The sequence below is a fragment of the Falco peregrinus genome, chromosome 7, assembly GCF_023634155.1.
Source record: "Falco peregrinus isolate bFalPer1 chromosome 7, bFalPer1.pri, whole genome shotgun sequence".
Classification (NCBI taxonomy): domain Eukaryota; kingdom Metazoa; phylum Chordata; class Aves; order Falconiformes; family Falconidae; genus Falco; species Falco peregrinus.
This window is the reverse complement of record NC_073727.1, coordinates 49,814,956-49,831,700: the sequence shown is the minus strand read 5'-3', so window position 1 is coordinate 49,831,700 and position 16,745 is coordinate 49,814,956. Positions and strand designations below refer to the sequence as shown.

At 38.4% G+C, this 16,745-nt stretch overlaps 1 long non-coding RNA gene across 1 annotated transcript; it reads right to left on the bottom strand.

Annotated features, from left to right (window-relative positions):
• Positions 1 to 4,090: 4,090 nt before the first annotated feature.
• Positions 4,091 to 12,580, bottom strand: LOC129784938 (uncharacterized). Its single transcript, XR_008748241.1, has 3 exons — positions 12,447 to 12,580; positions 12,002 to 12,100; positions 4,091 to 11,386 (listed from the first exon to the last, which is right to left on the bottom strand). It is a non-coding gene; the product is annotated as an uncharacterized LOC129784938 (long non-coding RNA).
• Between the last annotated feature and the right edge of the window lie 4,165 nt (positions 12,581 to 16,745).

The window sequence follows — 16,745 nt, the reverse complement described above, 5'->3', positions numbered from 1 at the left end:
GTTCATCTACTGTCCCTGCTGTTTCTTCATCCTCTTCAAGCCAGTCCACCCTGCTTCTTGCCTCTGCTGCATCTGGATTCTCTCTTTATCCTGGGCTCCTCTTCCAGCCAACCTCTCCTCATCCAGGCCCCCTTCTTCTCCCAGGGCCTCTCCTTGTCTCCCCTACATCTAGGGCATACATACTCTCACTCCCTCTGCTTCTTCCAGGTCTCTCTTCATACAGTCTACCTCTTCTACACCCCTTGGAGCTATTTAACTACTTAGTAGGAACCAGCCACAGCTGCACATTATCCACGTCAGCCCACAGCTGGATATTATCAATGTTAATTAACCCAGCTTTATTCCTCTGCAATTCTTCTATACTTCCTCTACACTTCAGTTTTGTTCTCTCAGCTGAATCCTGACACCTGATTGTCAGCATTTCTCCCCTCATAACTGAATAAAATGGCTGAGGCACTAGGCCACCTAGGTATGAGAAAGAAGAAATACCAATAAAAACAGAAAGGTAGTGCACAGAAGAGTTTGTAGTCATATATAAAATCTTGCATTATGGCAGAAAAGACTGCTTGACCACCTTGTCCAAAGAAAGGATGTGTGGTCACAGCCAGTTGACCACAAGGGTCTAGATGAAAAATTAGTTTTCTCATGTAGTCTCTCAGTAGAAAAAAAAGGAGCAATTAAAAGGCCCAAAGGTTCTCTGTTTTTCACATCCCTTTAACGGTGAGCATGTTGAAGTGGAAGGAGAACTTGCTCAACATATTCTTCAGAACAGACAGAAGTGAAGCAAGCTCTCTTTCAATGGCTTTATGTACACTGTAGGCGGATTTATCTGATCAAATGCAGAGATCCACAGTGTAGATGTCTCCTGCCAAGTTCATCACACTGAATTCCTTTTGTAGTCAACGAGAGAAATGAGAATTCCCAGGATGTGGCTCATCCCAAACTAGACATATATGTCTGATCAGACAAACTGTTTCCAAACACTTATCCCTCAATTGATTGGAAAGCGAATCTGAAGGGTGACTAGTTAGTCACAGACTAGTTAGAAATCAGTACTTACCTAATAACTTACCTTCACCTTAAGTAAGTTGAATTCCACTCTGCATTTATTTTCTAGTAGGAGCAGGACACCGAAAGATTTCCCCAGGAATGGTGCTGCCATTTCACCTGACTGTATGCTTGGGCTCAGCAGAGAGGTACTGAGTTTCAGAAAATCCCTCTGTTAATCTGCCTGTTGGAGAGTCCCTGCATCCCCTCCATTTTGCATTGTTTATTTCCTGCAGTAACCCCAGGCTTCATTATTGGATCTTGGTGACTACAATTAAAAAAATATCTTGTTTTCCTTGTCCGTTCCAAAGCTCAAGTCCAAAGGGTGTACCTTATTTTCCTATTAATTTAATTCTCTTGATATCCAGTAATCCTATAAATGCTTGAATATCTAAAATAAATATTAGAGAATGTTTGGTATATTCTCAGTGCAGAAGAGATAAAACATTAAAATGGCAAAATTGGTTTTCTTGCCATGCCATGGCAGATCATTCTTCATGTCTGTGCTGAGCCTTTCAAACTTAAATTTGAGCTTAGCCATCATGAGTACAGAATCTCATACAGATGTGAAGAATTCTATTGTGTCTACCTACCTACTGCCACAGAACTGCAAGTTTCTCTTCATGACAAGAAACCTGTGTCTTGCAGATTTTATTCACAGATAATATTTCAAGATAATTGACCATTTTTAGTGTCTTGTCTCAAACGGTCTTTGGAAATGCTGTGCCAAAAGTGGACAATTTTGGTACTAAGCCCTCTTTGAGTTGTGAACAACTGGAATGCTCAGTCTCTTTTTTGTAGACTTGCTGTGCATCTGTCTATTTTCCACTCCATTTTGCATAACTATTTTGTCGGGATAAAATTATGCTCTTGCACTGCCCTTTTTTCCTGACTGCTCCTCCAGTTTGTTAAGATAATGTGCAATGCTACTCCTGCGCTTGTATGTGCCTGAACGCAGTCAAGCTTTGGGTCAATGTTAATTATTCCATCATACAGCTGAGCCATGGAGACTTTAAGTGCTGGAGAGTGTGGTTGGTACAGAAATTTGACCTCCGAGGTCAAATGCCAGGACTATTGTGCATTTGGCAGTGTTTTCAGTCCTTCTTTCTTGCATAACAACTATCCATTGTCAAGCCAAAGGACAATTGAACCTTAGTCTGTGGAGCTAGGAACTTCCACAAGTGAAAGTCAGTTGTAATAAGCCACTGGGACTCCAGGCAGAGCCTGCCTCTAGGTAGGCTGTGCACTTCTAGGCTTTCCCAAGTGCTTTCAAATAGTTTTCACCGCAAATAAAATTCTGTTAGAAGGTCCTATTAAGAGAAATTTAAGTTAGAGAGAATTGAATCTAAACTCTGTGAAATTTCACAGCCTTGTAAATAACAGCTCATCCAGGTCCTTGCTTTCATGTTTTTACCAGAGCTGTAACAGTTAAAACCAGCTTTCCTCATACGCAGGAGAAAAGCTTTTGACATACACAATTTTGCAATTGACTTTGGTAATTTTTTATGTGTGACGGCATGGTACAACTCTCCAGTTGCAGAGAACTAAGATTGAAGGTCCTTTTCAGTCCTGTATTCCTTATCTTGTAGGTAATCCTTTCATAACACAGACAGTTGGAATTAACATGTAGAGTCCAGGATTCTGCTCAGAGACATTGTTCATGATTTTCAGCAATATTATCTACATCTTTAGTTGAGCAAAATGAGGCATAGCAATTTCAGAAGAACACCGTGTTTAGTAAGATGAGAGAGCCTTCACGTTTCCCAGCACCTAGTACAAACATTTAAATATTGTTTTGTAACATCTTACATTCCAGGTCATGTTTGGAGATTAAAAAATGGAGATTGGAACTGAGGAAATTATTAACTTCATTTACCACATTTGTTTACCGATGCGTAACTCCAGTGGGAATCAATAAAACTTCATGCACTCACACACACAGCTTCCAGCCCCAGCCAGCTGGGCCAAAATGGGGATTAGCAAAGCTGTCTTTTGCATTTTTATGCTCCAGTGAGATTTCTTTGCCTTATATTTGAATCAGTAAAGTTAAAACCAAACAGTTTCAAAATCAAGATTGTGAAGTCAGGTTGTGGTTTTCAGATTTGCTGACCAACTGCCACAGTCACTGCAGGAACATCAGAACCATGGTAGTTCAGGATTGCAAAAAATCAAGGACCTTTATTAAGGTGTCCAACTATCATCCGAAAATGGTGATATGCACATTTAAAGCACAAATGAGAGTAACTGTGTTCCACACTAAAGACCTGTATCATATCAAAAGAATCTGTAGCTCTCACCTTGTCTTTGAGAAATATCTTTTGCAGGGGCTGGCACAGGCATGAAAATGGGTGCCACACTCCTAACAAGCTGCTGCAAGATTCTGTGTGATTTAGGGATGGGCTTAAGAAACAGAACCCAAGTACCACACTTGGATGGGACAGTGCTAGAGAAACTGCTATATTTGGATACCCTGTTATCCAGGATCACTTCCCTGGTTTTCCCTATATAATTACTTTTGGGGAAAGGATGGAGTCTAGACAAGGATGTCTTTCTGATGTTCTTAGAATTAGACTTTTAAAATTCTAAAAAAAAGCCCTATTTCATTTCAGCTAAACCATTCATTAAACTCCATGGAAATGTGGATCTGGCCCTGTATCTGCTTATTGCCTCTGTTACTATGAAATATTTCACAGTTTAGCAATCCTAATTTTAACCCTCCTTTTCTGAAATCTAAACTTGTAAAAAACAGCATGAACAAGGCACAGAACATTCACTCTTTTCTATGACTACATGGTGATGAGGCTTTCTTATGGCATATAAAAATAGGAGCTAAATAGGCTTTTAGCACATTAAAATATAATTTTCAGTTGCCTAGATGTTGCAGGATTAGTTTTTCAGGGACATATAGGTGGATTTAAAAAAATATAAGCAATGTGGTAAACTTTTAAAAAGATTTATGTTGCTTTTTAGTTTATCTGTAAAAACTTGGGACATTTGGGGTAAACATTTTAGTGAAGACAATATTCAGTCAGCTTTTGTGTAATGTTTGATATTTATTTTCATAATAATAAATATTTTCATTTAGGCATTAGATAGGCCTATTTGATTGTTGTAGCTGCATTTTTAAGGTACAGTAACAAGCATGTCAATACATTTTGTACAATTATGTAGTAATTCAGAAATACTATATGATAAATATATCGAAAAATTAAAATATAGCAGTCATGTTCTGTGTGTACATTGGGTTATTAAGAAAGCATTATTTTATCTGATCATCCTTATTACTTCCAGGTAATGAGGTATTGTGCCTCTTAAATATTTTGGATTAATCTAAGTTAATTTCTAAGAGAAGTGTCTACAAAGCAAATAGATCAGTTTATTTTTATGGTTGCACTGATCAATTTTCCTGTGCTTAGAATGGGCTTCAAACCATGAGGATGAATGTTGCTTATGTTTTGAAATCAGTTTTTAATTTTTTGTTTTGAAGCTCTTATCAGACAGTTTAAGACACATTTCCTTTTCTTGCTGCTGCTTAGAGATTCAGTTAGGTCTCACTCCCACTTGAGTATGCTTCCCACCAAAATTCTCTTCTGTTCAGCTTGAACCAGCTAGAACACATATTTCTATAAGAGCAAAAATGAATGAGTAGCTGAACTGGAACCATTTTGAAGAACACAAGAAATTTGAGATTAGAGATGGAGAGTCACAGATGGCTCACAAATTCATTGATTTATAATTATATAAGGGGGTATTAGAGAAGTGTTCTGTCTTACTGTCTGCTTATTTCCAAGGTCCTCTTTGCTATCACATTTGATTAATTCATAGCTTTGCATATATTTATCCTCCTGACTCCTTCGTGAACAAGGCAATTACAAGATAAAGAGCTAACATGCAAGGGCATGGCAAGTGAGATCTAAAATGAAATTATGTGAAGTCTCGGGGCACTGATAAGGAAAACCCCTCTTCCATGCACTAAGCTAATATTTGTCTTTGGAGGGAATGCTCTGTACTGCTGAAAGCTCTGTCTTTGCCCTGCCTTCTCCTATGCTCCTCATTACCGATTCCAGCAACACTACCCTATATCACTCCCAGAAGAATGAAATGACAGAAATAACATTTTAATGCAAATACTACATGGGAAGCTGGAGATAAAGTCACACAGTGTCAGAAACTGTAGCAGGAGCACAAAATGGCCTATTGCTCCTCATATGATGCCCCCTCAGTTTCAGCAGGGCTTTCCTTTAGCAGGACACCTTTAATGAGTTTCCTTGTACAAGTACTCTTAGTATCTCTAAATTTTTATTGATGATAGTGGAATAAAATGCATGTTTGTGTAGGACTGAGGTTTGAAATTTGCTAAATATGTTATAACTAGTGCGGAATGTCAGTTAGGTAAGACGTAAGGTGATATTGATTCATCAGCAGTGTATTTGTTTCAATTTACCTTCCAGAGTGCAAGAAAAGAATGGAGGAGGATTACAGAGGAATAAAATACTTAACTCAGAAGGGGATTCCATGCCAGAAGTGGGCAGGTAGCACACTCCACATATCAATTATTTGTCTAAAAATTATGAATGATCCTTTCGAATTATCCATTAATAGTGTGCTTTAAGCAATTCTATACTATAGGTTATTGAAGATAGTTAATTATTGCTGAGGTTAACTTATAATGAATAATTTCCTTTACATCTCTCTCACTCTGACTTTAATCTCTTGCCACAAAAATAAGCAAGACAGATATGCCTTTAAGACACTGTGTAATTTGTCCCATTTTGATTAGAATGGCATCATATGCTTCCAGTTTTTGTAGTTCTTGTTCAAGCAAAACACTCACTTAGAAAAAAATAACATAATGAATATTTCATCCTTAATTGGGGCCAGGATTTTGTTGTTTAGGTAAGAGATAGTATGTGAAGAATGAAACTGAAATAATGCTGTTATATTGATAAGCCTCGTCACTGCTAATATGTTATTGTTACTGTATGAGAAGCATGTGAGGTCTATCTGCTCTTCAGCTAGATTCATAAAGATATGACATTTGTGTTACTGGAAACCCTCCGTTGTTTATCCAGTGTCCTTTCTCTGTGTCTTCTGAAGAAAATGTCACATTTCTTTGTATGAACCTCTTCTAAACCTTGTAAGTTAGAAACAATAGACATAACAATAAAAGTCAAATAGATCAGCTGCTTGAAAATACAGAGGAGTACTTGACCTTTGAGACACTTGAATTTTCTGTAAGCTGGGGACATGAGGCTGATGGTTCTTCAGGGCATTCCAGTGGTGATAGAGAGACTTTTTATGACAGTTTATCTTATGGAAAAATATTCAAGCAGAGATATCAGATCCACAAGACAAATGTCCATTTCTTGGCTCTCATGTTGCATGAACTGAGCCACAAATATTTGGAAAAAAAAAAAAAAAGCTCTTCTGTAATGTTATTTTTCTTTCTATTACGCCTTTACACATGAAAATTTTACTCATGGGGGTTTGAAGAAAACTACTGCAGGAATCCTGATGAGAATGAAAATAGACCATTCACAACCAGTCCTGCTACCAGATTAGATTACTGTGGCATCCCAGAGAGTAAAGGCCACAGTATGTATGTTTCCTCCTTCCTTCTCCCCACTATGTTCTCTACTGTGATTTTTATTTTCTTTGGTAAGATATATTTAAGTATGAGAGAATATTCAGATTCTTCTGTGCTTGCTTAATTTTGAATCAGGAATTTGCTTTACATGTGAATTTAGAGTGTTTTTATTGATAAGGCTGAATTTATTCATATGGACTTGTGGCATAACCCAGCCACTAAAATGTTTGACAAAGTCCAGTTATTGTGCATAGAAGAATGGACTTCAGTTTGGCTGCTCTTTAGGGCAGGGTTCTTCTACTTCTCTGTACCCTGCAGTGCTTCTCCTCATACCCGATTCTTGTTTATTACCCTCACTTTTTCCTGCTCTCTCCAACTTTGCTCTTCCAGCTGACTTGTCACATTTTTCTTTCCAGTACTGCCGTTCATTTAACCTACTGATGCTATACTCGTGAGTCTGGTGGAGTGGGATCATGTTCAGCTTGGTCATGTTTCTGCTTGATTGCTGTTAAAGGAAATGCAGAACATACTTCAGAAGTCCAACTGTGTTGGAAAACGTATTATCAAGATAAAATCCTCCCTGCAAAAGTCAGAGAATGTCTCCCCGTAACTGGCCCAGTGCAAAAGCCACCTGAGACTGGTCAGCACTTTGAATATGAGCCAATCTTAGTGGACTGGTCAGCTGTCAGTACACATACCACACAGTAGGCATATTTTACTGCAAGCATAAAGGAGACAACTGGAAACATGAAAAACTTACTGTATAAAGGCCAGTAGAAGAATGTTTATTACCAGGTTTCTTGATCACTTCCAAAACAGTTACTGAAATAATGTGTCTCTAGCATGAACAAACAGCAACATGGGATTATGCTGTATCTGTGATGATGACTCTCCAGTAAATAAAACTCACATTAAACAGGTCAGAAAAATACTTTATACCTTCCTACAACAGCTGGTTTCAGATTTCCAGAATGCTGATATTTTCATTCTGTGTTTTTATTTCAGGAGTTTAGATATAAATTATTGTAGGAAGCAAGCTGGTAAGAGGCCCTGATGCTATACCACCACCAACATGACATGATGGCAGTATTATGGCATTTGTGAGCATCCAGAGACCGCGTCAAAAAACCCTGGGAATGCAGAGGGGATACAGCTGTGCTACAGAAGCACAAAATAGGTCGGAAGCAAAAAAAGGTCATTTTTGTTGTAAAAAGTTCTGCTAAAACTCTGCTCAGTACTATTGATTGTTTCTTGATCTTGTGGGCATGCTGCAAAATTTCCTTAGTCGTGGGTAGAAAGTAGGGCCTTTTGATCCCAAGGGAACTAACACTGTATGTTAAAAGTCTGCTGACTGACAAAGTAGAGAGTTCTAGTTTTCCTTTTATATGTAAGTAAATAGAAGAACATATCAGAAATGAACACAACTAAAGATATATGTAAAATCAAAATACTGGACATCACATCTTTTATTGCATGTATTGGCAGAGTGGGGGGGAAATGAAAATGAGGATGAAGAAGAAATAAATAAAAGGATAACAATATTTTTTTTTAAAATCCTGAACATTAATCTCCTAAATAAAACTCATGAAAAATTACATTTGAAGAAATTTTACAGCCACATGTGAGATTTTGCTTCCCTAATACAAAACAAGCAGCGTGCAGAAGTGAAATTGAAATGCAAGTGCTCCTACCAAGTACCATCTGTTGCATGAAGTCGGTCCAGACACCCTTACAAATGCCTTCTGTTCTTTATTTCCAGACATTCCTGTGACTGCCTACTAATCTGCATGATTTTTCTAACTCATTTTTACCTATTTCATGAAGGTTATGGAGGGTTATTATTGTTTTTTAAATTTAAACACATACATTAAATTAAGGGACTGATTTCTGCTGTTCATTACAGATGCTTATATGTCAATGCAGTCTTCAAGTTCAGAGGAGTGCTATCGAGAGAGAGAGGCTTGGATTACTATGGAACAGTTTCTTTTAGTGTCTGTCACGGGAAAGAAATGCCAAGCCTGGAGCTTGGTAATCCCACATTGTCACAGCAGAACAGGAAGGGATTTCCCAAATGTGTATGTTTAGTTTGCATTTTTTTGTCTTATGTTAGCCGGTTGCTCTTGCTTGCCACACAGTTGCTTTACAGTACTTGAAAGTAGAAGGGAATGTGCTTGATAAAATAAATCATGTGCCCAAACATTAAAAATGATCCTTTAGTCATTTTTTTGCAAAACTTAAGTTGTGGACTAAATGTCAATGAGGAGGGTCCCTTTAAATTGTCCTTAAAAATATTAAGAGTTGTCATTACTCTTCAAAAACACATTGAGGAACAGCAATTCAGACATATGGCAAAGTAGCTGTCTGCTTTCCAAAACTGTCTCTTTATAAATATTTGAGAGAGCTGCAATAGCCTTTAAAGTGCTTTAGACAGTAATAGGTGGAAGAATTGAAGAGCTTGACATTTATCAGTAGCCTGGACTGTGTTTTATATGGCAAAGCAATAATGGCTAGCAAGCCTGCCCTTAGCTGAAAACTGAAATGGAAATGATAAGAGTGATATGATTAATTTAACTAACTCTTGTCCTTTTCAGTTTTCTTATCTGTCATTTTCCCCCAAATCCTTCCAGTGTATCATTACTTCTTCCCACATAAATCTCTGTTTAAATCTGCTGACAGCTCATCTCTTATTTTCTGTTCCATCTCAAATCACACTTTTTAGATCAACAATTTTTTATGTGTGTGAAAAGTTTTTTTGTGAAACTGTTGGCGATTTTGTAACTTGTGATTCAAGACAGAAATCAATTGAGTTCTTCAAAGTTCTTGGTGAGAGGAAGACCATTGCCTTCACTGTCCCATCCAGCCTTCACTGTGCAATTCAGTAGAACTATTGCTAGATAGGAATCCCTACTCAAATTCACATGCATATACATTCATGGGTCCTTGGACCTAAAAATTATAACTAACTCCCGTGTTGTCTTCTCTATTTCTAACAACATTTTTAATTTTATGGTGAGCTTCTGCTTATGAAAGATATAGTTTGGTTCAAATGTGAATTTTTAAAAAATGGATATTTTCTGCAGTTGCATGTATATTCTAGTGAATGTCAGTAAGAGGAATACTATGTCACCAGGTGTTACTCGGCCATGCAGAACATTTGTAGAGTGTAGTTAAGATTCTACAGACATTGCTAGGTTTTATCAAGAATGAAATGGACAGTTACACTGCTCACTGGGAAAGTCCCCAGACTCCCAGCCCCCACACTATGTTTTAGCATTATGTGAGACCATGCTAGCCAGCATGGGCCAGAGCTATGCCAGGGAATGTGTCAACAACTGAATAACTTGCACCATCACGGGACAGTGTGCAAGCCCAGGCTCTGGCTATGTTTAGTTTACTAGTATAGACGTAGTCTTTGTCCCCTCTTCAACAGACAAAGGACATCCTGATACTGAAATCATTACCAGTCAGACTGGAAGGACTAGGACTACTGCAAGAACATTGCAGCATTGGGATGAGCAGGGGACGAGGACAAGACTATATGTATTTACCCAGGGAGTCAGTAGTGCATCCACCTCTGGGCATGGATGCAGATCACCCTCTGAGATGGGTTGTAGATGTAGTTGCTGAGGTGAAGGCAGTCTTTTGTGTGCACTTCTGAGTCAGCAAGAGAAAGTATGATCCTGGCACTGTGGCAGGTTGCACTAAAGACCTGGCAAAAGTGGCAGATGACTTAGGACTGGGGAGTGTGCCAGGGCAAGGGAGATGTCACAAGGCGCAACCACAGCTTAATAAAATGAGAGACAAACAGAAACCCCTGCCCTTCCTCAAGTTCACAGGAGCAAAATTTGCAATGAAGGGGAAGAGGAAGGTATAAAATTATCTGAAAAAGAACAATGTGGCTCATGTTCCCTTTGAGTACTGCAATAGAAAAGGTTCTCAAACTTAGTCTTGGTTATGCAGATATATTTATGTGCCTAATTGTTTATGATTGTCCACCTAGAGAATACATTGCACTACTGACAGCAGGAGGGAACACAGACTGTGGTATGGTCATTGTTAGCCCCTTGGAGGATGCATCCCCCTGCCTACCAAACACACTGATCTTTAGCACTTGTCTCAGACTCTGAAGGAACTTGTAGAAAGTGGATTTAACTGTAACGTGGGTAGATGGTGAAATAGCAAATGCACTAAAAATAATTTAGGAAAGGTCTAGTTTCAATTTCCAGCTAACACAGTGAACTGTTACATATTCCTAATGTAATACTACCTCCCTAATATAAACAGCCAGTACCCTTCCCTCTCAATGAATTCCTCTGTCCTTCAGCTCTGTAGCAAGTTCTTCATTCTAACCCACTGACTGCTTATCTTTTTCTATCCTTACTGCAAGCCTGTAGAAAGTACATTGCTCTTAGAAGTTTGGTTTTCTGATTCTTTGGTCCTGTCAGTATATTCACTGATCTCCCGTTTTATTGTTTATGACTGTATTTCAAATTTCTGCTTGACTCTAAGCAAATAAAAAATTCTCTGTTAGTCTTTGTAGTTCAGTTCTGAGATTATTACTCAGGTGATAGATGCTCTCTCCTCCATCTAGAATGTAAGAGCTGAGAGGAATGCACTGTGCCTTGTCCTTCCTTTTCTAGTGCTTGAATAACATGACTGCACACCACGTTCTGCCTTTTTTTTTTTTTTTTCTGTTAACCAATCAGGAAGAGAGGCTGTAGAAAAGGATCACCCCATTACAGCTCTTGACTCCTAAATGATGTAAAAGATAGAAAAAAAGCTAGTTAGCCATTGTTAATCAAAAATAACCCCAGAGATGTGATGAGGACTCAGGAGCCAGCATCCCTTGTACCCCGCTGATGATGCTGGGCAGACCACTTGGATGCCCAGAGGTCCAGCACCAAGAGGTGCTTGATTGCATGTGGTTGCAGGAGTGTGAGCAAGTAAAGTTTATGAGACAATGAGTTTGAATGGGTAAATCAACTCCCTTAGACATTTTAAAAAGAAATCACCTTTTCCTTCCATGAGTTTTGTTACACTGATCTCCTGCAGTGCAGATTCCAATGCAGTGCAACAAAAGCTGCAGATAAGCTCCTGTCAGCACCTGAGCTGCTGCAGAGGACTCACTAACTCCTGTTGAGTACTGCACTAGTGCTGCTACACCACCCCAGGAGAGGAGACAGTATCTTCTGTGGATTTCAGTAACCATGACATATAATACATGAACATACTATCTCAGACAAGCTCAGGAGTGTCTATACCAGATGCTGTTAAGGCTAATTACTTTGGCTGCTGTATCTTGTTGATGTGGCTACCCTGCTTTTTACTCCAGAGCAGAGTTCAAAGCTCTTTTTGTGAATCACATACCTGGCAGAGACAGGTAGAGGGAGGACAGGGATGACTGTAAGTGAAGAAAAGCAGTCTGACTCATCACCTGCCATTTGCAGAAATATCCCTCACATGGTCCTGTAAAAATATGAAACGTAATGAAATGAGTTGAAGAATGAAATGACATGAAATAAAGGGCCAGTCTTAGCTCCCGGCTGCCTTTTATGCCTTTAGAGCATACAGATTTATGATAACTGTGTAATAAATAGGGAGAAGTTGTCCCTAGCCAAAATTCAGGTTATGCTATTTATTTCCCCTTGTACAGCTGTGGTGATATATTCAGTCCACTTCTGCGCTTCCTTTTTGCACAGTAGTGATGACTGATGTACTATCACTAGCATATTTCCGTACTTTTCGTCTTCAGGGAGACAGAGGACAACCTTTAGTTTGTCTTGTCCAACAGTTTTGTCTAATATAGACTCACCTCTTGAGGTCTTGGTTGTGCCATGACAAAGAAACTTTCTGTCTTCGTCAGAGTTTGTAGTTAAACTTCTTGAATTAAGAGAGCAATGGGAGCCAACCGATCCTGGGAATGCACTGCCCTCTCCTGGAGAGCAGTATGCCTATTCAAAAATGAGATTCCAAATGTTACATTAAATTTACATTAAATTTTAAGAATAAAGATTAAATATAATCCATTATAAATTACTGTAAACACTCTGATAAGTAGGCAAACTGATGGCTTGTTTCCCTCTTTCACTATTCTCTGTATGTCAGTGCATTCTACCATAAAAACAAGTGAAGCACCTATCCACCACATCCCGTTCTCTGTGCAGCTGAATCTCACACCAATTTCTAGCTCTTGTAGAGGTTTTATTGTTCTAGGTCTTTTGTGCTCTCAACATTTTCATTGATGTCCTGCATTATTAATGGCCATACTTCCAGTTTTCTCTGAGGGCCTCCCATAGGTCATGAAGACATCAAGTTGAATTGTGGGAGACAGAGGTTCTCCATAGGTGGGCTTTGGGCTGTGAATGCCTTTCAGATAGCAGTATGTGGCTCTGCTAATCTCCATGCTCTGGAATTTACCTAACAACCACAGTGATTGCCAAGCATGAGGATTTTTTTCCTTTCCAGATGCTATGCAGGCAGAAGAAAAGAGTCAGCAAAGAACCCTTCTGTTTTAGAAGTTACTTGTACATGACAATCAACATTAGGCAGGATTTCCCCAGGGTCTGGTTTAGTGGAATTGGAAGAGGCCTTTTCTTCATTTTTGCGTATGGCAAATTCAGAACTGCTATTGAGTCTTGACGTGGGATTACACATGGTGCAGTAACATCTGAAATGGCTAGCTCAAAAACTTCTCTGTCAGGCAGGTTGAGGCAAGTGCTCTTCAGCCCTGCCGTTGCCAACCAATTACGGTGCAAAGTAAAAATGGTATCAGATACTTAGTACCCACCTTGTCTCAGTGTGTAAACATCAGAGGTAGTACGCCCAGAAATAGATGGTTAGAGTTATTTGGGAATACTCAGGTTCTTGAGACATGTGGATGGGGCTGGCAGACAAGTCACAGGTTATGAAGGAGACCCAGTCCTTTCTGGAGTGGCAGCTGTAGTCCCCACAGTATTCCCGAGGAAGTCTTAAAGTGGTATCAGATGCTTTGCTTAAACAAGTCCCAGCCCCAGCTGAAATCTTCTACCCCATTTGGAAAGAATTTCTATCACAGTGAGGCTAATGAAGGGGTTTCCCATTAGCTATTAAGATACATAAATACATTTGACTGCTCCATGGTAATTTAAGACATGCAACAGAGGAAAAGAAAGCAAAGCAGCTCTAACGCATTTGAGTCTTTGCCATGCCTTGTAATACTAAAGAACCATCAGATCTCAGTATAGCTACTTTAATGTATTGGTTTGCACCAGCACGTTCATTCTTCAGTAGCCCATTCCATCATGGTTGTCCCTGTGTCCAAACAATACCATTCTTTCTTTTTGACAATTAATGAAGCGCTATCTTTAAGAAAAAGACTGACAACCTGTCTAGAAATTTCAATACACCCAAAAAATCATCTGCATTCATAGCCTGAGGAATAATTTTCACCCTGTGTTTAACTAACAGGCACCCTGGACTAGATTCAAATATCTATTGCACAACACTTTCATCATTCTGCTCTTCTCCTTGGAGAGCAGAGAATAGACAGAAACCATTTTTATGGTTTCTGTGGTTTCAGTGTTGAACTGAACAGTGTCAAACTGTTTCAGTGGTGAACTTCACTGTCCGTGGTTTGGTCACATTCATTTACTTTTTTAAAAAAATGCATATTTTGTTCATTTCCCTGCAGAGTCAACAAAGATACAAAGGCCAGCCTGACTTATTTTTCCTCTTCAGCATCTGTTTTGTAAATCCCAGTGACAAAATCTTTATTGTTTACAATTACATGTATGGCAGAAAACGCACTGTTTCACTCCAGTCCTAAAGCCAGTTTGGCTGTGTGATGTCAGTTAAAATGTTGCTGTCTTTTATCCCATGTCCTCACTTGCTGCTTTTACTGGTTCAGAAAGCTTTTGAGCAAACACCCGCCATTTCCCCCATTGAATATTCTCTACAGATTAAAAAGAGCAATTGAATAGCTGTTTCCTAAAAATCTGTATTTATGTTATTAGATTTATTATAATAAATGCACACTTCTACAGTAGAAAGAGAATAATGGCATAGGACAGGTATGAATATTGACTAAATTTTGTAACAAAATAAAATCCTGTCGGTTGTTACCATGCCCATTATCTTGGCAAAAGCTAAGCAGACGATATGTGAGAACATTACCGCAACAGTTCATTTTCTAACTGGGCAACCAAACTTGCAGGTTTTATCATTAAAGTATCCGCTTTATACATATATTTATATGCAATATGTATTAGAAGATATAGCCAGTAGACTCTGGCTATCTTATTTAATACTGTATTTTCATGACTCATATTATTAGAAAAGTAACAGTAGTCCAACGTGAATTTTGCTAGTATCTTGACTTCATTGTCTCATAAAGACACAAGGCTAAAACTTCTCTATTACTTGACTTACAAAGATTTCAAATTCAATGCATTAAGACATTACAAAATTAATAGTCCCTATCAATCCCCTAAAAATATAATCCCTCTTTCATCTTAATCACTATGCACTTATTGTCTATGGTTTCACTTGTGCTGTGCTTAATAATCTTACATGTATGTAATAGAAACATCTAACTAGGTCTTTTACAAATCTGATTGATTTCTGTGTTGATTTTCTTTGCCCTTTTTTCCAGAAGAGTTAATCTAAATAACAAAGACTACCATTGTGTAGATATGTTCCTTTTTTCTTCTCATATGAAAATCCTATAAAATAAGAGAGAGAAAAAGGGAGGAGAAAACCCCAACTCAAATAAACAAAAATTACTTTGAAAACCAGAAGAATTTGACACAGGATGATTTACTTACCCAGGCAGTTTTTAGCATCAGTTTACACAATTCAGTAGAGAACTAGACTGATTTAAGACTACCAATCTTATTTGTGTTTATGTAAACTTTCTCATTCTATTTTGCCTTTAGGGACAGTGCACTGTATTATAATAGCCTACAGATTTATCTGTTATGCTAGTTTAGAAGGCATAGGCTGCATAACTATAGTTTTTGATCTTCTGTAGGAGGCAGAAATATCTGCCATGTCAAGTATATATTAAATATTTTATACCTTCCTAATAATCCCTTTCTCCATGGCAAAGGTAAGGATACTATAATATCAGTAGCAAGTTTTATTAATTATTTCATTGAATTGCTGTATTGTCAATCTCACCCTTGCCTGTGAACCAAGTTTACTGGTTTATCATGGTTCTAAACATGAAACATGCAAATATTTGTATGATGACTTTAAAAAGTTGCTGGTGGCTTTTAATTTTGTTAGAATTACTGTACTGAATCTTTATAGCAGCTATTCTATGTAAGTCACAAAATTGTTCAAAATACTGTTTTGATCTTATACATAGATTTTCTAGCATTAGTGTCTTTCAACCAGATGTTCTTGTTCAGGAAACTTTGGATTAAATCCAGTCAGCAGTTTGATGTTCTGTGTGTGAGATCACTTCCATTAGGGAGAAAGTAATAATCTGTTACAAATTCTTTTTTTCTTAGAAAATGAATGAAAAAAAAGAACTTAAACCACTGTTGAAATACTTCTAGATGAGATGTAATTCCAGGATCATATTTATAAAATGGAATCAGTTAGCTAGATCAGATTTGAGTATTTTCAGTAAGCCTATACAAGAAGACTTGCTTAAAAGTAAATAATATGCTTTTACAGTGTGTGTGAACCCTTTGTATGATTGTCCCTCTGTACTCAGCACTGGTGAGGCCACACCTTGAATACTGTGTTCAGTTTTGGGCCCCTCACTACAAGAAAGACATTGAGGTGCTGGTGTGTTTCCAGAGGGCAATGAAGCTGGTGAAGGGTCTGGAGACCAAACTTTATGAAGGGCAGCTGAGAGAACTGGGGTTGTTTAGCTTGGAAAGGAGGAGACTGAGGGGGAATTTCATATCTGCTTACAAGTACCTGGAAGGATGTTGTAGGCAGGTGAGAGTAGGTCTTTTCTCCCAGGTAACAAGCAACAGGACAAGAGGAAATGGCCTTCAAGTTGTACCAGGGGTGGTGTTAGATTACATGTTAGGAAAAATTTCTTCACTGAAAGTGTGGTGAAGCATTGGAACTGGCTGCCAAGGGAGGTGGTGGAATCACCACCCCTGGAATTGTTTAA